The sequence below is a fragment of the Piliocolobus tephrosceles genome, chromosome 13 (assembly GCF_002776525.5).
Source record: "Piliocolobus tephrosceles isolate RC106 chromosome 13, ASM277652v3, whole genome shotgun sequence".
NCBI classification, from domain to species: Eukaryota; Metazoa; Chordata; class Mammalia; order Primates; family Cercopithecidae; genus Piliocolobus; species Piliocolobus tephrosceles.
In genome coordinates this window covers 82,511,254-82,533,305 of record NC_045446.1, presented here as the reverse complement: position 1 = coordinate 82,533,305, position 22,052 = coordinate 82,511,254, and the positions used below count along the sequence as shown (strand labels likewise).

At 40.4% G+C, this 22,052-nt stretch overlaps 1 protein-coding gene across 2 annotated transcripts in view; it reads right to left on the bottom strand.

Moving 5' to 3' along the window:
- FAT3 (FAT atypical cadherin 3) overlaps positions 1 to 22,052 on the bottom strand; it is a 547,597-nt gene that overhangs the window by 282,226 nt on the left and 243,319 nt on the right. The window lies entirely within an intron of this gene.

Here is a 22,052-nt window from a genome sequence, read left to right as displayed (position 1 = left end):
AGACATTTATGCAGCCAACAGACACATGAAAAAATGCTCATCATCACTGGCCATCAGAGAAATGCAAATCAAAACCACAATGAGATACCATCTCACACCAGTTAGAATGGCAGTCATTAAAAAGTCAGGAAACAACAGGTGCTGGAGAGGATGTGGAGAAATAGGAATGCTTTTACACTGTTGGTGGGACTGTAAACTAATTCAACCATTGTGGAAGACAGTGTGGCGATTCCTCAAGGATCTAGAACTAGACATACCATTTGACCCAGCCATCCCATTACTGGGTATATATCCAAAGGATTATAAATCATGCTGCTATAAAGACACAAGCACACATATGTTTATTGCAGCAGTACTGACAATAGCAAAGACTTGGAACCAACCCAAATGTCCACCAATGATAGACTGGATTAAGAAAATGTGGCACATATACACCATCGAATACTATGCAGCCATAAAAAGGATGAGTTCATGTCCTTTGTAGGGACATGGATGAAGGTGGAAACCATCATTCTGAGCAAACTATTGCAAGGACAGAATACCAAACACCGCATATTCTCACTCATAGGTGGGAACTGAACAATGAGAATACTTGGACACAGGGTGGAGAACATCACACACTGGGGCCTGTTGTGGGGTGGGGGGAGTGGGGAGGGATAGCTTCAGGAGATATACCTAATGTAAGTGATGAGTTAATGGGTGCAGCATACCAAAATGGCACATGTATACATGTGTAACAAACCTGCACATTGTGCACATGTGCCCTAGAACTTAAAGTATAATTTAAAAAAAGCCATTCCATTTACAATAGCATCAAAAATAATGAAATCCTTAGAAATTAAACAAATAAATTCATTGCTTGTACCCTGAAAACTATAAAACACTGTTGAAGGAAATTAAAGATGGCAAAGCAATGGCAAAACATTCCATCTTCAAAGATCAGAAGACTAAATATCGTTTGTTAAGAAGTAATGCTTTCCAAATTGACCTAAAGATTAAATGCAATACTGACAACATTTTCCTGGCTTTCTAAAAAAGAAATTAACAACCTGGGCTGGGTCCAGTGGCTCACACCTGTAATCCCAGCACTTTGGGAGGCCCAGGTGGGTGGATCACCTGAGGTCAGGTGTTTCAGACCAGCCTGGCTAACATGGTGAGACCCTGTCTCTACTAAAAATACAAAAATTAGCCAGGCATGGTGGTGGGTGCCTGTCATCCCAGCTACTTGGGAGGCTGAGGCAGGAGAATTGCTTGAACCCAGGAGGCAGAAGTTGCAGTGAGCCGAGATCGGGCCACTGCACTCCAGCCTGGGCAACAAGACCGAAACTCCATCTCAAAATAAATAAATATATAAAAATAAGAAGAAGAAAAGAAATTAACAAGCTGATTTTAAAATTTACAAGAAAATACAAGGAACAAAATAGCCCAAACAATTCTAAAAAAGAACAAAGTTGATTGAGTCACTCATTCTGATTTCAAAACTTACAATAAAGGTATAATAATTACAACAATTTCGTAGTAGCACTAGAGTAGACATATAGTCCAATGAGACAGACCTTAGAAATAAATGCTTACATTTATAATCACCTGATTTCAACAAAGGTGCCAAGACAATTCAACGGGAATGGAATATATTGTATTGACATAACATATAGTTCTGGGACAACTGGATAGTCGTAAAAAAATAATGAAGTTGGATCTCTACTCACATTATACAAAATAATTGACTCAAAGTGAATCATAGATCTAAATGTAAGAACGATGTAACTTTTAGAAGAAAATGTAAGATTAAATCTTCATGACCTTGAGTTAGAAGCAAAGACTTCTCAGGTGTGACACCAAAAACACATGTGACAAAAGAAAGATGATAAACTGGATTTCATCACAATTTTAAAACTTTTTTTTCTTCAAATAACATCATCAAGAAAGTGAAAAGACAATGCATTGATCAGGAGAAATCATTTGCAAATCATAAATCATATGAAGAATTTCTGTCCAGAATACCAAATGAGCAGCTATATCTTAATAATAAAATGATAAACAAGCTAATTAAAAAGTGGGCAACGGATCTGAATAGACATTTTTCCAAGAAAGAAATACATATGGCTAATAAGCACATGAAAAGATACACAACGCCATTAGCCATGTGGGAAATCAAAATCAAAATCAAAATAAGATAACACATTGAACATAGTAGGATGGCCAGAATCAAAATTAACAGATAATGATAAGTGTTGGCAAAAATGTTGGGAAATGGAACCCTCATACATTGCTGGGGAAATGCAAGAGGGTCCAGCACCTTTGCAAAATAGTCTGGCAGTTACTTAGAATGTTAATATCATGTAACTACGTGACCTAGCAATTTCATATCTATGTATATTCCTAAGAGGAGTGAAAATATGTATTCACACAAAAACTAGTACATGAATGTTCATAGCAGTATTATTTATAATAGCCAAAAAACATGGAAACAGTCCCAATATCCATCAACTGATGAATGAAGAAATAAAACATGGTATATCTATATCGCGGAATATTATTCTGCAATATGAAAGAATGAAATCCTGACACACTCTGCAATATCAATGACCCCTGAAAACATGCTAAGTGAAAGAAGCTGGTCATCAAAGATTATATACTGTATGATTCCATTTATATGAAATGTCCACAGTAGGCAAATGTACAATGACAGAAAATAGACATATGGTTGCTGGAGTCTGGGGGGATTAAAGGAAAATGGGAAGTGACTGACAATGGATACAAGGTTGCCTTTTGGGGTGATAACATGTTCTAAAATTGTGGTGACAGATGCACAATTCTGTGAATATACTAAAAATCGCTGAATTGTAAACTTTAAAAGGCAAGCAAATGAACAACACACATCCTCTATCACTTATTTTACTCCCCAAACACCAATGATCAGTGCCCAGTACAGTTGTCTGATACCCTGATGAGGAGAGCTCTTAGGGGTTCAGATGCCCCATTTTCCCAGGCCAGCTCCAAAACAGAGGCTACAAGATGGGGTTTGGAGAGTAATCCCAGAGGAATAAAGAGAGAAGAGAGTTGGTGGGTAATTAAATATGCATACATATATGCTCGTGTGATTTTAAAAAGTAAATACTGAAAAACAGTGATTATAACAAGCATCAGCACAAGTTTTCATTCTCGTCACTTTTAAATTAATCCAGAGTTGGGTTAGAGGCTAATTTTGTTATTTTTAAACTTAGCTTTTAAAAAAAGTAATTAATCACTTTTGAACTTCATAGTCTCATTCTCAAAATTGACATTTTAAAATGAACTCTATTTTTCCTAAGTCCTAAATAGAAGGTAGAGTGATTTGTAATTCTACAAATGAGGAGAATCAGGTGCCTAGAAGTCACACCTGTGAACAGCCTCCTCTGGTGAGTTCCAAAGTCTTCCTGACCAAAGGAGGGAAAGAGGCATTATTCTAAACAATATCAGGATGGACAGAATGAAAAAGCTGCACATGTGGAGCCCACTGAATACTTGAACATGATCTGCAGGAAACTCTGATCTTAGGATCCAAGGTTTTAAAGAACTTAAATGATTCCAAATGTAGGAGATACTCTCAGTGTGGTAGGTAAGGAAGGTTTACTCTACAATCCCATCCTACCTAGTAAACCGCATTACTCAGTCTTTTCCTCCAAACACCAGCACAGTACACATGCATACTGAATTAGGTATCACCATTTCCCACACATCTTCCCACCTTGTGCCCTTGCTCACCCCGTTCTCTGTGCCTGAAGTAGCCTTTCAGGGTTCTACCTCCACCTGTCAAAACTGCATTCATCCTTCCAGATCCATCCTGAATGCCACTATCTTTCAGGAAGCTTCTCCTGATTCCTCCATCCACTGCCATCGTTCCCACCTGCAAACTTCACACAGCACTTCCTTCAAACGTATTTTATTTAATTATATGTTGCAGTACAGTATAAATTGTCCCCACACTAGAATTTAAGTGAGCAAGGGGTTTGGCTCCAGCAGAGAGAACACCATCATTTTTCTCCAGCACAACTTGTGTTATTTCTATTCAATCAATCTTTATCAATTCAATTCTCCACATATTAAACAATGATCTTCTGATTGAATTGCATAGAAATCCTGGTTTTATTCAGATAAAGAAGTTCCAGCTCTTATTTCTTAATTTTTCTTACTCTGTATCTATGCTCCCCAATGAACCAGCATTCTAAGTCCTGCTATATTCTCCAACTTTCTCTTATTCTTCTAATTGAAAAAAAAATCTACCAGCAAAACTGATAAAATGATTTCTTGTCATTCTCATTACTGGGCATGGGCCCTGAGTCAGTTTGCAAAGTGCGGGATTTTCACAGGGGTGAGGTGGAGAGATAAGTAACCAATTGTCATTTCTGTAGCTATTCTGGGACAAAGAGACAAAATGTGTAGTATGAAACTGAAAAGGCTTTGTATGGAAAAATACTATTACAAGTAAAAAAAAGGAAAGAAAAACACAGAGATGCTATCACTCTGTTTATTCTGAACATAGGAAGACAATAAAATAGTTATTAAATGTTCCCAATGTGCCTAGTACTACATTAATTAAGCACTATTTATGTATTGTCTTATTGTGTCTTTTAATCCTAATGGGGTTGCTGTTAGGTAGGTCCTACGTTCTCTCCTCATTTGGAAGGTCGAGAAACTGAAGCACAAAAAACTTAAGAAACTTCCTAAAGGGGTGTGCAGTGAGAGCAAATGTGCTTGTCAAGTTTTCTTCCACAGTATCAACTAACTTCTCCATTCTTCTTTCTTATAAGGTGTACAGATGTTCGGCCTTTTTGGCCTTTTTAGAATATTTTCGGAATTACCTCCACTGAAATCACTGCAATTTTATTTCCTCCCTCCCCATGTTATTCCTATACCACTGGAGTATATCAAGAAATAGAAGGGTGGGGCGGGGTGCAGTGGTTCACGCCTGCAATCCCAGCACTTTGGGAGTCTAAAGCAGGCAGATCTCTTAAGGCCAGGAGTTCGAGACCAGCCTGGCTAACATGGCAAAACCCTGTCTCTACTAAAAATATAAAAGTTAGCTGGGCCTGTAGTCCCACCAACTTGGGATGCTGAGGCACAAGAATTGCTTGAACCCGGGAGGTGGAGGTTGCAGTGAGTCAAGGTCACACCACTATCGTCCAGCCTGGGAGACAGAGCAAAAGCCTGTTTCAAAAAAGGCTGGGCACAGTGGCTTATGCCTGCAATCTCAATAATTTGGAAGGACGAGTGAGAGGAAGGAGGAGCTTGAGGTCAGTAGTTTGAGATCAGCTTGGGTGACATTGCGAGACCCTGTCTCTGTAAGAAAAAAAGAAATTAGCCAGGCATGGTGGTGTGGTCCCACATACTCCGGAGGCTGAGGATGGAGGATCACTTGAGCCCAGGAGGTCAAGGCTGCAGTGAGCTATGATTGTGTCACTGCACTCCAGCCTGGGTGACAGAGTGAGACTCTGTCTCTTAAAAAAATAAATAAATAGAAAGAAGATAGTCACTTAATAATAATCTTCTTGTGTGGCCGTTTACTAATTTTTCCCTGAACTAGGGAAAAATGTTTTTGAAGATCAGAGGCAATAATATGGCCAGCAGAACAGGACAAATTAAAGATTCAAAGTCAAAGAAAGAAACTTGGTTTAATTCGTCCTTAATCTTGGACTTGGGGATATTCTCCTATAAACACTAAATGTGTTCAGACAAGAACATCTTACGGGAGGAGGCAGAGGATTCAGCCTGCTGCAGTCTTTACACAATCAGTCATCCCTTCCACAAATGTCAAAGTGCCTACTGTGTGCCAGACACTGTAAGTGAGCAGGATGAACATGGTCTTTATTCTGTGAAGCTTGTAGGAGTGAGGGGAAGAAAACACTAAAGAAATATTTGAACTATATCATTTCAATTATGATAAGTGCAAAAAAGAAATGGAGGATTCTTTGGGATTATATAAAAAGGAACCCAAGCTGATCTGAGATGTCAGAGAAAGCTCCCCTGAGGACAAGAGGCTTAAACTGAGTTTTTGAAGGTAAATGGTGGGATATCTGAAGCCTGTAACTTAGGATGAAAAAATGAAAAATGACACTCGAAAGTCTAAAAAAGGAAGTTGGGCCTAAATACTGGTCAACTGATTCAACTTAAAGACAGTTTTTAAGGAGTGCAGCTTAGTACTTTAAAAATGAGTATTACAACATAAATAAACATTACCAAAGCATTTTCAGATAAAACACAAACCTGTTTGAAGGTCTGTGTAGAATTTATTAGAATTAGTTGACAAAGTCCTGGTTGTGTCTAAAAAATTTTGAAAGAAATAAATGTCCTTAAGAAAAATTTGTGTATGACAAAAAGCTACATATCGGCTAGACGCTCAATAAAAATTTTCTGCAAGGGTAACTGAAATACCCCTTCTCGTGTGAATTTTATTGCTAATTTAATTTAATAATTTAATTCAGCAAATCCCTTTTACAAGTGCACTAGTAAATGTCACCTCAATCAAAATTAAATTACCTTAAATTTTCACATAATATCGACTTACTTAAGTTTGTATTGTGAAGAAAAAAAACTCAAAAGGAATCTGCTTAAAAATGCTTTGTGCAGTATCAATGTACAAAAATGAGAAGCCTGAATGGGAATTTATTTCTGGAATTATTGATGAAGTTTCAAACTTAATAAATAAATCTTAATTTTATTTACTAACAAAAGAATAGCTTTAGTCTGCCTATTTCAAGTAGTTTTATGTAAATTATCCAATGTCTGAACTCCACAAAATGATAACATATGATACAGCTTCGAAGCCTATTTGTAGAGTATAACTGAAACTACATCAATAAGAAATGATGTGCTTAAATCATAGACACACACACACATACACAGTATAACCTTCTAGTTTACTCTCTTATTCACAAGATGAAAAGTCTTATTTGCAGGTTGATAGTTGTTGGTTTTCACTTTCATATTTGATCTTTAGGTTACTTTTAATTGCAAAACTTGCTTTGATACCAAAATACATTGTTTTGTTGAGCACTTAATTCAGCTTAGACAACACCCAAACTATAATGAGCTTTTGGTATGCTTGTTTTTCATAAATTCAAAAGCTAAATCTAAATTCAAATTTCACCAGGGATTTGTTTAGTACACATTTAAAACATAGGTTAACATGCAAACTAGTGTGCATGACATCAAATATACACACACTGTCAAAGACACCAAAAAAATAGACACACTTGCAAATTCCAAACAGGTTTTAACCCACGTTCATACTAAATACTAGTCAGAAACTCCCCTCCCCCATTTTAAGCCTCTGTAAGCACTTTGCTATTATCAAGGAATGACTTAAAAGTTTGCTTCTGCTACAGAAGTGGCACAGAGACACAATGGAGCAAAAGTGTCCATCGTTCACTAGAGTTCTGACAACTGAACCACCCACAGTTAATTATTCAGCAATCATGAATAAATATCAGTAAATAAGAAATCACCTCTTTGCTTTGTAAATGCTCAAGAGTACAATATACAAAATTCATATAAACAGCGAAACAGCTGCATTCATAAACAGCAGTATTCATAAACCATGGCCACAGAAATGCAAAATTCGGGAATATCTCTGAGAAAGACTCCTGTTTATCTATAGGTTCTCTCTTTCTTGCTCTGTGCCATGATACTGTAGCCTCCAGAAGCCTGGGCATGGCACCAGTATGCTTACTAAGTCTTCCCAGCAGGCCCCCGCAAAAAGAGGTTCTCAATGTTTCCTGGCTGACTCCTTGAAGTTCCTTCCACCCTTCCAGACAGACATGCTGTTCCCTAGGCATTGATGGCTGCAGTGGAATATTGCTGTGTTGCATGCGAGTATTATTATTATTATTATTATTATTATTATTATTATTATTACTGAATTCAGGACTATATTTTCATGGAGAATATTATCTCACTATTTATTAGGTTTTTGTCAGTTCTCTGATTCGCATAGGCATAATCACCCAGGAATACTACTATACAATCAGCCAGCCCATTCTAAAAGCTGTATCCTGTTTCATTGTGCGGTTGAGAAAGAGTGGCTGAAGAAATTCTAGCGTATGATGCAAGAAGAAGAAACAAGCAGAAAATATATAACCTGCAAACTCACATATTTCACACCCAAGCAGGTTTTTTCCATTTAGTTTTCTATTTAAAACCGAGTAATTGCAATATGAAAGCGTGAACACAAGGTTGAAAAGTAACAACTAACAGCATATCATTCCATAAGGAGTTGAAAATGAAAAGTAAATTAACTGAGCATTGACAAGTATCAATATCCTGGTAACATAAAACCCATCAGAACTCATGTGTGTAATACTGCCTCAAACAACTCACTAGAAATGGAAATAAAATGCATTAAATTAATGTTTGAAGATTCTAAGGTTAGAGAATTGATATTTGTTCACAGCAAAAAGGCAGTGATGACTCAGCTCTTTCAGATATATGTGAAATTTGTTACACTTATCCGTGTATCATAATCTTATGGTTCCTGCAGGGATCCTAGCTTTTAATTTCCTGAACATACTTAAACCCTCCACCACAGTGCTAGATGCCAACGTATTTGTAGTATTTCATTTTAAGATTAAAAAAAAGTTCAAGAAATGGAAGGTACTCTATTTACTTGACCACAAATCTAAGGAAATTTAGGTAGATATGATAGATGCCAGGTCAAAGTCTTATCAGGACAAAGGAAATTGGAAAGGGTTATAGAAAGGGGGAAGTGGTAATACTAAAGGTATATAGAAAACTGGCCTCAAAATTAATCAGCAAGAAAAGTAAAGTGCTGCCTTTTCTATTTTAAAGGTAAATGAGAAATTGGTAGCAATTTTATGACTAAATAACGTGACTCATGTGGAAAGAACAGATTATAATATCATATAGCACATAAAATATGGGGACCACTTTAATTACATGGTATTCATAAGGATGCTCAGCATTTGAATTGTTTATCCTACTATGAAATACATGTTTAACATATAGTTCTACTTGGTTAATTTGTTTTACAACTGAACAGCAAAATAATAATTATCCCTTCATATATGCAAGAAACTACTAAACATTTGCTTTAAAGCTAGTTTAAAACAGTGGGGAAAGGCAGATAAAGTCCTCTCAGAAGACAAAATACTCTGTTATTAATCAAATGCTATATTAAAATTTCTCTAGAATTTCATTAAAAAAAATCAATGTAATTGCTGTCTTCTTTCTTTACTCAGATGGATTACAGATGAAGTCCACTAACTGCATGATTTTGGGCAAGTCATTGCCCTCAACCCCCTTTCTTAGTCTCCTCTGTCAGAAGCCAGGCTACTTTACCTATCAGGGTGAGGCCTGAACTGGTGAGAGGCTGCAAGGGAAATCATATCATAAGTTAAATTCCAGTGAGTATTTTCACTGATCACCAATAAAAATTTCAAAGCATCATAGAAAATTCAAATCTACCAAAATATGAATTGGTTTTCCAACTGAAATCTTTCAATCAAGGGTGCAAACATTCGGATAGACTATTTAGGTGAACACTGCGGACGTCCATGGGTTGTGATGGTTAGTGATACCTATTCATGGCTAATGGTGAGGTGGCATGGAACAGAGAAGATGAAGATGCAGGGAGGCACTAAAGCTCCTCCGAAATCTCTCCAAGTGTCAGAGTCATGATAATGACCATTGCCTCCCAGCCGCCTTCACTGTCTTGGGCAGGGGACCCATAGTGGGTCAGATGATAAGAAACGAAAGTGAGGTGTGGGCACTTCCCACCTCCATCTACTCCAAAGCTTATACAAAGTAGTTAAGAAACAGGCTTGTGATTTTGACAGAACCAGCTTTGAGTGCTAGTTCCACAGTTTACTGATTTTGTGCCTCGAACAAATCAGTTGGCCATTTTGAGTCTCAGCTTCCTGAATTCTAAGATGTGATTTAATTATAGCAACCTCAGGAAATAGTAGTGAGGATTAAATGAAACCACACACATAAAAAAAAAATAGCAGAATGATTGACACCGAGACAGCACTCAACAAATGAGAGTGCTTTTATCATTGCTATTACCATCTTCAGCAAGTGGAGACATTTGCTCATCGGTGAGCTGGAAAGACAAGGTGGGAGAGCAGAAGAAGCCCCAAAGCAGCCCACCTCTCCTGCATGCCTGAGCTGCAGGCAAAGCCCAGGTACTGTCTAAAGGGTGCCAGCTCCCTAACCTGGCTAAGTCTCTATTCTCCTAGAAGGTCATGCATGCTGCACTCTCCTCCAGGGAGAAGGAGGGATGCTTGCAAACCAACAACCTGGTAGGGATGGTGTGGCTTCCTTACAAATGACAGTAGAATTTTCTCCCCAGTAATTTTTTAAAAGTAAAACCCCATTAGGAAACTCCTGGGACAGAAGCATTAGGCACCAACACTGCCGTAACAGAAACTGCATATCTAGCTTGATGGAGAAAACACTGGAATGCTTTCCTGACTTTACAGAAATAAGTATAATATAAACCAGGAGGGAGTCAAGGACTAGGGCTCAGTCACCAATTGTTGACAGTCTAATGAGGGAAAAACACCAAAGTTTTATAATACCCTAACTCACTCAGCTTGCAAATGAGGAGACAACCTGAGTTTTTGATTAAAGGATGACATTCTGTGCTCACTGAATTTGCTGTCTGCCACATGCAAGCACATTTTTCTGACTGGTCACCCATTCTGAAATCAGATGCTGGCAAGCAATCTGGCAAAGGGGCCCTCGCCAGGAGTATTACACATCCATCACTGAACCAGGGGCCAAAGACTGGGGACACTTTTGGCAGCAGACCAGGCTCTGCCAATAAATAGGGATTGACTTGGGGAAGAACTACTCTCCCCAAATCTTCTCATTTGTTTAAAAAAAAAAAAAAAAAGAGACAATCATAGCTTTTTATTGCGTTATCTTGAGGTTTAATTTTGTGGTATCTATAAGAGTACACAAAGTAATCTGTAAGTGACTTGAGTGATTTTAACTATTATTATTCCATTTATCCCTCTGAATTTCCAAACTGTATTAGTCCCCTCTCTCCTTAACTCTTCCTTATGGAAGCCCCTTGTTTTCCCCATTATATACTAATGTGTATGCTTATATAAGGACCTTTTCCCCACCAGATAATTACTTGTCCCAGGGCAGAGGTCATGTTTGTCTTGCTCATCACTGTTCTTCTATGCTCATGGCTGAGTTAGAGTGGGTGCCTGTGGGATAAATGCCCATTGGCCCCATCACTCTGCAGCCCACCTGGAAGTGACAGAAGGATCATCATCCAGAGTGAGGCTCCATCATGGTCTCCTCTGACACATGTGCTGCCCATTTATAGCCTCAATGATAAGAGGGAAGAATGTTTTGATACCTGCCCAAGAGACAATAAGGATTTGTCAAGTCCTTCTTGTCTGTCAGAGTAGGTGGTGTGTAGGAATTCAAAAGAAGATGTAATCCACACTCCTGCCTTGTAGGAAGTCTGTGCCTGAGATTCTAAGCGCAGGAGGAAGGACACAGTAATGATGCTGGAGGTACTGGGGAAGGCTTCACCAGGACACAAATCTGTTTTAGCTTTATACACTAAGAACAGCACCTATCCGAGGCCAGGCACTGCCTAGTGCTTCCTGTACATATCTTGTTTTCATCTTCATAAGCATCATGCAGAAGGCATTACATTTACAGATGAGGAAACATAACTCAAAATGGTTAAATAATTTGTTCATGGGCACTCAGCTAATGTCTAGCAGAGCCCACAGATGAACCTGGACCTGCCTGATCTTGAATTCTTTGCTCCAACCATTACCAAACATCACTCCTTCCTTGGTTGGGCTGAGATGTAGCTGTGCCATGCCAGGAAGGGGCTCAGAGGAGCAAAGACCAGTCCTCTTGGAAGCCAAAGCTGCTGTTGGGAGCAGGGCAAAGTGATACAGGATGGGTATAGACAGAGTAAGGCGACACAGGATGTGTATAGACATTAGGGTCAATTACTAAAAGCAGTGAGTGCCAAAATACTCATATCTAGTTTAAGGAGAAGAAGGAAATTCTGTATTTGGAAGAGTAATGTGGTCATGCAGGACAGCATGAGTTGGCCTAGGGAATAATCTGTGAGACTGGAGACTACCCACGGAGGATTATAGACTAATCACCTGCAGAAAAGATAATTCTTATGTCATTTATTTCCTCACAATTCACAGCCTACTACTGTAGATATAGAAGGTAGTAAGAACTAATTAAAAATAATTAAGTTTATAAGGCTATTCCATATTCCCTGAGTACTAAGTCATAATTAAAAAGAAGAAAATAATCTCTACTCAGCAAACTGGTCCATATATATTAGCATCTGCCTTTTTACAAAGCACTTTTTGCATATTTTGATATCTGCTCAGCAGTATTACTATGGGAGATAAACTCTCAAGAAGTTCCCTCCTGTTTGGTAATACAGAAAACTCATTAGCATAGCTGATGGGCACTCACGAAAGAAAACAGAACCCTTGAACACATACAAATGTTGAGAGGACCTCAAAAATATGCATGTGACATCCATTTCAGTGCAAATGAAAGCTGTGTTGGTGCCCGCCTCACAGGAAAATGATGATGCACGTTACAGCATTTTGAATATAAGTAGTTGGGAGGGAATTTTACACTGAGCATGAAGGGAAAGACAAAATATGCGTCCCAGTTTGTTTTCAGGATCCAGAACATAAGAATCCAGTCCCAGTGCAAACAGAGATCCTGGAATGGCTAAAAGTCAGAGAAGAATGCATTTTAAAAGCACATGTTGTTGTTCTTTTTTGGTTTTCGGTATTATATTTCCAATGCTAGTTACTTAAGAGCAATCTGGTGATCTGTTTACAGGTGTTCAATTTCACAAACATGTAATAGACACCCACTCTGCACAAAGCCTGATGTTAAGTGTTGTGACAATCCAAAGATGAAGCAAGACATGGAAGCACAAAGAAATAAATGGCACAGAAGTACACCCAAGGGAGGACTCTGACAGAAGACAAATAAAGACATAAAGCCAAATATCTAATGATCGAAATGAAATCTAAATTTCAAAATCAAAATGAAATCGAATTTGTCAGACATGTGGAACTTGACAAATTCCAGTACCTTGCTGAAATCAAGGCATAATTTTATTTCATAGGGCTTTAATAAAAAGCAAAACTCTTTTACTGAAATAATCAAGCAATTAATCTTGAGAATTACAGATGAACACAGTTCATTATTCTTCCCTCATCTACGCTTTGGTGCGTTAAGGCTTTTGGCCTTATTCATATACAATCTAGTCTCTCTGAAAGAAGCAGAAGTTACTATGAAATTGCACGCCCCTAGAAATGCTTTTCCCAGCACATGACAGGAATAGCAGCCACAGTGTAGAGGGGGCAGTAGCAGAGAATTGAAGAAAATCTGTAATTCTCACTAATGACTTGGAAGCCCAGTGAAGCTTACCAAACTTCAGGAATTACTGAGAAAACATAAGCCATCACAACATGACTTCTGTACATTTATTCTGATTAGTAAAGTTTGGGTTAAATGATTTATCACCCTATCTCACAGTGTGCATACTGAAAGTAACGAAGTCTTTGCAATATGAACCTTCCGTATGCATGAGGCTATTAAATCTTTGTTGAGAAGCATGTAGAAGCTGCAAGGATGATTACTTTAGTTTTTGGCTGATATCTGGCAGGCCTAACAAATACATGAAATGAAAATTTACCAACCCTGATTCCACCAAATCCTTTGTTCACAGGACACAGAAAGCTTGTCCTACTTTATTCTTTTTGGAATAAGCCTAATGCACATCTACTATCTAGAGATCAAAGAAGCAGCCACTTTTAGGCTGGATTAGATTATAGTAGCCGTTTAACAACAACGCAAACAGGCAGAAGGCTAAGTCCTTTCAGGAAGCACTGAGTAGGTGGATCATCAGTGCCTCTGCATATGCTGCATGCTTCAGCCACGTTTGTATCCCTAAAGATTCTTGCAGGAACATGACATCAGCCAATGAAGCTGTAGGGAGATAGAATACTTAGTAGCATAGACTCAAAAGTCGAACTGCCTGGGTTCAAATTCCGGCACCACTTCTCATCATCTGTCATCTTGAACAGGCTAATCTGCCAATCTGTTCCTGTCTCCCCATCAGCAAAATTGGGATAAAAATAGATGTAAAAATTAAATAACGTAGGCCAGGTGAGGTGATTCACACCTGTAATCCCAGCACTTTGGGAGGCCGAGGCAGGCAGATCACCTGAGGTCAGGAGTTCAAGACCAGCCTAGCCAACATGGTGAAACCCTGAAGTAAACCCTCTACTGAAAACCCTAAACCCTCTACTAAAAATACAAAAATTAGCCTGGCGTGGTGGTGGGCACCTGTAATCCCAGCTACTCAGGAGGCTGAGGCAGGAGAATTGCTTGAACCCGGGAGGCGGATGTTGCAGTGAGCCGAGATTGCGCCACTGCACTCCAGACTGGATGACAAGAGTGACACTCCAACTCAAAACAACAACAAAAAATTAATTAAGATAATACACATAAGCAGTTAGCACTATGCTGTGCCTAAAATGTGAACTCAATAAATGTCAGCTTCCTCTTACTGAGGGAGAGGCAGATTCAAGTATGTTCTAAACACCTGGCTGGAACATCAGTCTTCCAAAGCCCCAAACACACAAAAGGCACGCGGCAGTAGATGGTAAGTACTAGCCATTTTGAAATCGGGACCTGGCTGCACTGTTTTTTTAATGTGAACTTTCAGAGAGAATGAAGCTGTGGAACTAATGACGTTTATTTCAACACTAAGCTCTGGTGCAGAAGGACAAACAGAGAACTAGACTTCTGAGCTACATAAGCTTATTCTATATATAATAGATTCCATTCTAAAATTCCACACATTATGCCTCTACCTCCAACTTTATGTCCTTCATCAATCCCCTCCTCCTAGTCACACTATCTCCCTACCACATGCATGCCTTGCGTCGTCTGCTTTGGTTTTTGAGACACAGTCTTACTCTGTCATCCAGGCTGGAGTGCGATGGTGTGTGCAACTCCTGCTCACTGCAACCTCCATGTCCTGGTGAGAGGTGACAACTTGCTAGCAGCCCTTGCTCTCGGCGCCTCCTCGGCCTCAGCGTCCACTCCGGTGGCGCTTGAGGAGCCCTTCAGCCCCACCACTGCACTGTAGGAGCCCCTTTCTGGGCTGCCTGAGGCCAGAGCCGGCTGCCTCTGCTCGTGGGGAGGTGTGGAGGGAGAGGCGCGGGCGGGAACCGGGCCAGCGCCGAGTTCCCGGTGGGCGGGCTCGGCTTGGCGGGCCCAGCACTTGGAGAGGCCGGCCGGGTCTGCAGGCCCCGGACAGTGAGGGGCTTAGCACCCGGGCTAGCAGCTGCAGAGGGTGCGCCGGGTCCCCCAACGCACTGTGCTCAAGTTCTCGCCGGGCCTCAGCTGCCTCCCCGCCGGGCAGGGCTCCGGATCTGCAGTCAGCCAGGTCTGAACCTTCCCCGCACCCCCCGCCCCCGCCCGGCGCCCCCCGCCCCCACCCCCGCCACGGTGGGCTCCCACGCCGCCTGAGCCTCCCCTCCGAACACCGCCCCCTGCTCCGAGGCGCTGGGTCCCATCAACCGCCCCGGGGCTGAGGAGTGCTAGTGCAGCTCAGAACTGGCAGGCAGCTCCACCTGCAGCCCCAGTGCAGGATCCACTAGGTGAAGCCAGTTTGGCTCCGGAGTCTAGTGGGGACTTGGAGAACGTTTATGTCTAGCTAAGGGATCGTAAACGCATCAGTCAGCACTCTGTCTAGCTCAGGGTTTGTAAAGACACCAATCAGTACTCTGTATCTAGCTAATCTAGTGGGGACTTGGAGAACTTTTATGTCTAGCACTCTGTGTCTAGCTCAGGCACTATAAAACGGACCAATCAGCTCTCTGTAAAATGGACCAATCAGTTCTCTGTAAAATGGACCAATCAGTTATCTGTAAAATGGACCAATCAGCAGGATGTAGGTGAGGTCAGGTAAGGAAATAAAAGCAGGCTGCCCAAGCCAACCACTGGCAACCCGCTTGGGTTCCCTTCCATACTGTGGGAGCTTTGTTCTTTTGCTCTTTGCAATAAATCTTGCTGCTGCCCACTCTTTGAGTCTACACTGCCTTTATGAGCTGTAACACCCACCGTGAAGGTCTGCAGCTTCACTCCTGAAGCCAGCGAGACCATAAACCCACCAGGAAAAACTAACAACTCTAGATATACCGCCTTTAAGAGCTGTAACACCTCCAAGGGCTGCAGCTTCACTGCTGTCAGCAAGACCACGAACCCACCAGAAGGAAGAAGCTCCAGACACATCTGAACGTCTGAAGGAACAAACTCCAGCCACACCATCTTTAAGAACTGTAACACTCACAGCGAGCGTCCACGGCTTCATTCTTGAAATCAGCGAGACCAAGAATCCACCAATTCCAGACACACTGGGTTCAAGCGATTCTCCTGCCTCAGCCTCCCTAGTAGCTGGGATTACAGGCACCTGCCACCACACTCAGCTAATTTTTGTATTTTTACAAGATTTAGAGACAGGGTTTCACCATGTTGGCCAGGATGCTCTCAAACTCCTGACCTCAGGTGATCCGCATTCCTTGGCCTCGCAAAGTGCTGGGATTACAGGGCTTGAGTCACTGCACCTGGCATCCTATGCTTTTTTATTTTATGATGCCTGTGTGGAATGTTTTTTGCCTGTTTTTACTCTCATCTCCACTCCTGCCCTCACCTTCACTTCCTCCTCTCATAGCAGCTAGATGGCCTTTTAAAAAACAGTTGGTTCATATCACTCCCCACTTAAAAAAACCTTCTTCTGGCTTCTTGTTGCACTTATAATAAAATCTAAACTCCCATATGCTCCATCCCTTCCTCCTTCCCTGATGACATCTCTCCCCCTGACTCCTGTCTCAGAGATCTCTGCTCTAGTCCCTAAGTTTGCTCCAGCCTCAAGACCTTTGCATTTCTGTTCCTTTTACTGGATCTCTGTCCCTCTGTTCTTCCCAGAGATAGATCCTTCTCACCATTCAATTTCAGCTAAAATCTTACCTTTCATCTTTAGAGAAGGTGCCTTCCCCAGCCATCTTCTCTAAAGTAGCCACCGATGCCCTCACTCAACTAGTCTCTATCATTCTTTTTCCTACTTTTCTGTCTTACTTTTTTTTTCCAGGAGTTTTCACTCTGAAATGTTATTATTTCTTTTTAAAATTTTCTTGTCTATGATCTTTCTACCCTTACTACAATACATGTTCCATCAAAGCACAAACCTTGATTGGTTTATTTATTGTATCTTCTGCACTTACAACACATCCTGCCAAATAGTAGACACTCAATTAACGAACAAACGAATGAATAAATGAGTTAATGTACAACTCTAAGCATTTCTTTGAGTTCTAGTGTAAGTTGCTCTTATTCTACAAAGCCTTCTCTAATGACTTTACTTAATCTAAATTCCTATTGCACTTACTATCAGGACTAAGCACTTTATTATAAACATACTTGTCCTTTTTCATTTGTAGAAACGTTAAGTCTTCTCTCCCCAACTGGTTTTTAACTTTCTTGAGGGCACCAACCATCTCAAATGTAGCTGTAAATCAGGAGTAATCAGAAGTTTATGCACTTAACTCAGAGGAAAGGCTGACTGGGCCTCACTAGGGGTCTCTACACACTTTTTAAGGCATAATTTTAGCAACTATAATTTTATAACTTCTCCACTCACAAAAGTGGATTTCATGGGAGTGCTATAAGCAGGTTCTGACTACAATAAGTGATAACTAAGAGTAAGAGAGAAAGAGGACAGCTATACAAAGAAAAAAACAGATACAAGAAATCAAAAGGCACAGATCATAGAGGGGATACAAATAAAGCATGTATAGACATATAGAGAGCATTTATGGTGACAGCCAACAACCTGTCTCCCTCAACTGTGCCTAAAGTGTCACGAAAGACACTTCATTACAGCACTGCGTGATCATAGATCTTTTGTACGATCACCTGCAGTCATCACTAAACCTTTCAATTTAATTGTGATCAGTTTTAAAAGGCACAGGGAGTATTATATAGCTTGGAAAACCCTGTAATCAAAAGAAGTACTTTGAAGTCTAAGCTCCCAAAACATGTACATTTTGATTGTCTAGACAACTCCTCTACGTATCTCCTTCCTGGTGAGGTCAAGTAAATAAGGTTTTCTGGCTGTGTACTTAAGATATAATTTTTACTGATGAAACTGTTTTCTTAGGAAATCAGTTTAGAATGTGAACTTTAATCTCTGCAATCATTAATTCATGTTACTAGGGGACAACAGTTTTATCGGATATTTGGCTGGGATCATGATGGGGGCTGGTGCTTAGAATGTCTGATCTTCCCACTCATCTTTCTTCCTAGGATGTTGAGACAATTTCTGATATGGTTTGGGTGTGCCTCTGCCGAAATATCATCTTGAACTGTAGTTCCCATAATCCTTACATGTCGTAAGAGGAACCCAGTGGGCGGTCATTGAATCATGGGGGCGGTTACCTCCATGTTGTTATCATGATAGTTCTCCCAAGATCTGATGGTTTTATAAGGAGCTCCCCAACTACCCACTTCACTCTGCACTTCTCCTTGCTGCCACCGTGTGAAGAAGGACATGTTTGCTTCCTTCCACAGAACATGATTGTAAGTTTCCTGAGGCCTCCTGAGCCATGCAGAACTGTGAGTCAATTAAACCTCTTTCTTCATAAAGTACTCTGTCTCGGGTATGTCTTTATTAGCAGCATGAAATGGACTAATACAATTCCCTTGAGCAAGAAATGTACTCCCCTGAATATTAAACTCAATAGAGAGGTTGAGAAATAGCAGAGAGCTGTTCTTATCTCCAGATCTGATGCAGTCCAGAGAGGCTGCGTTCTCAGAAGCTTCTTCTATGACCAGCAGAGCAGGATAGCATGCAGGAAAAGGCACAAGCTGGGAGTCAAAACAATTATGGGAGGAGCTGACATTTATTGAGTATTTATTTTTGTGTTAGGACCTGTGCTGAGTACTTTTGGCCACTACCTCACTTAATCTTAAGAACAATTATAGTAGGTCTTCATCATTATCATTGTCATCATCACATAGGAGAAACTGAGGGACAGAAAGCTTCTATCTGATCAAGGATATCCAGTTAGTAAATAAAAGAGCCAGGCCTCAACTATAGACTAACTCCAAAGTCCAACTTGCCAATTACACTGCATATAATCCTCTAAAGCGTCTAAAGATCAGGCTTCCATTGTTCCTGCCACTTTCTAGCTGAATATCTTGCAAGTCAAATGACCTTTCTGAGCCTTGGTATTCACATTTATAAAATGAGGATAAATGTATCCATACTCTCTCACTCATAAATTCTGTGAGGCTCAAATGATACCTTCAAAACTCTGTAGAGGCTGGGCATGAGGGCTCGTACCTGTAATCCAAACACTTTGAGAGTACAAGGTGGGAGGATGACTTGAGGCCAGGAATTCGGGACCAGCCTGGGCAACACAGTGAGAACTCGTCTCAAAAAATTTGTTAATTAGCTGAGTATGGTGGCATGCACCTATAGTTCTAGCTAATTGGGAGACTGAGGCAGGAAAATTGCTTGAGCCCAGGATACAAGGCTAAAGTGAGCTGAGATTGTGCCACTGTACTCCAGCCTGGGTGACAGAGTGAGACTTTGTCTCAAAAAATATATATATGTGTGTGTGTGTGTGTGTGCGTGTGTGTATGCAAATAAATTTTTTAAATCCTGTGGAAACTTTTATGCTTTTATGCGATATACAAAGGTAAGTACTATGTGTCTGATTATGCACATGACTTCTGGGTGAACATCCACCTGGTACAGACAAAATCATGTTCTTCTCATACCTAAGAAAACCATTTTTAAAAAGAAAAAGCCAGCAACATTGTATACCACAAGTTCATGTTTGATCATTCCCCAATCCCCGTCAAAATATTCAATATGGATTTCAAAATTATTCTCCATCCATGAGCTTCAAAGGAAAAGATACCCGGCAGAGACTGTTCTCTTAACAAACTTAAAATGAAACACAGATCTTTTAAATGAATGAGAACTTTTGTATTCCCATGGATTACTGATGCATTTTTCTACTCTGCTATTTCAAAAATTTCCCAAAGGCTTTTCAAATTTTGATTCATATCGGTCTGGATGTTGAACTTCGTTATAAACTCGAGGCTAGTCATGCATCCCTGTTTTGTATACTGCTATCAGTAATATGCAATAGAAGCCAGTTCCAGAGAAAAACCTACATTTTTCAGAATGTACTTGTGGTCAACATTTTCTGCACTCTCCCAGGGAGGCAAGGAATATGGCAAACCTCTTACTCCCGCTCTCCACACAAGCAGCCAAAGAAGAGCTGCCTGAGAAATGGTCCGAAGGCTCCAAGAGCCAAGAGCTCCCCAGCCATGAAAGGGCCTCCATAATGCACATGGCAGAGCATGGCTGGAGCCACAGAGCCTGAAGTTCACAGTGTGACTTTGTCCGTTCATCAGTTCTGTGAATCTGGGCAAAAGATCTAAACTCTGATTTTCCATTTCCTCAACTATGAATCAAGAATAATGATGTCCTATGGGTTTGCTATGAGAATTAGAAAATGTCTGTCACTTGTAAGGTACACAAAAAATATTGGCCAAACAAAAAGGTAGGAGTATTCATTTACTTTGAAAAGATGTGACAGATAATTATGTAAAGGATATCAGTTAAGCTACAGCTAATAAGTCATAAGAAAATTCCCCTAGAGTCGTTTCCAACCAGAGTATGACCTATAAATGACTCTGTTATTTGTGACATCAGACACGTTTTCAACAATTGGGTAATTCATTAAAACAGTGTGCAAGCCATTAGTACATGCAGGAGAATACAATGAGACAGGGATATGGAGAAAGGATATTGAGGGTGGGGTCTGTAGAGATGATGAAAGGGATGAAATAAGAGATAGGCACAGAGAAGAAAAGAAGAGTTAAACTGGAAGGGAAAGAGGACAAAATCCACAGGAATGTTGGTCATTCAAGCAGAAAAGAAATTCACAAACTCTTAGTAACACTGAGTGGACCCACTATGAGAGAGCTACACAGTAACTGTATTTAAGCTCACCAGAATTCCATTGGCCTTACTGAGAGAAGCAGGAAATCAGCACTTGGTGGTACTATGATAGACAGTGTCTGCCAGAATTGAAGCCTGACGGAGATTATTTAGTCAAAACTTTTTTATAAACACAGCCAGTATGAAGGAGGTTTGTTGTTCTTATAATTGGACACCAACGAGCTGCTATCTGCTTCAACAGAATGGAGAAAAATGCTCATTCTCAGTGTACCCATGGTTTACTCCCTTGCACTGTCTGTGCATGAGATGGTCAACAGAGAGATAGTTCTCTCTGTCATCAAAGCGAGAATGGTGGTGGCCTGGAGCACTGTATCTGCAGGCCACTTGATCTGGAAGAGACCTTCACCAGAGCACAGCACCCATAACCTCCATCAGCCCCAGGAGTGTCCTTGAATGTGCCAGCAATCAGAACATAAAATTGTGTTGACTCTACAAATGTGGCTTCAAGACAGGTCCCTGGAGTCCCTTCTAATCAGACTGCTTCTCTGAACTCATTCTGTATAGAAATTCTGGAGCTGATGTCAGAATTCTTCAGAAAGTGGCACTGGGTAGTCAGAGTTTACAGGTAACACAATAGTGAAGGCCTCAAAAATGGGGTGCCTACCCAACACAAGTAGGCTCGCCCCAAGAATTCTTAAAAGGAGAATATATGCAAATATGTAGTGTATTTCTTATCAACAAAGTGGTTGCCCTGTGTGAGTTATTTATTGATAAGGATGACCTGGGAAACATCACTTTCATAAACTTCCTTGCTCCAACCAGCTCTATGTCACTCCAATCCCCTCCAAACTTGTATGAGCCATACTCATAAACATTGCCCAGTGTACTCTCTTGTGCCAGGTTAGTCAAGAAAAGGTGTCAATTATGCCTTTCTGTCCCAGGAACCCAGATCCCAAGCATGAGAGCATGACAGAAGGTT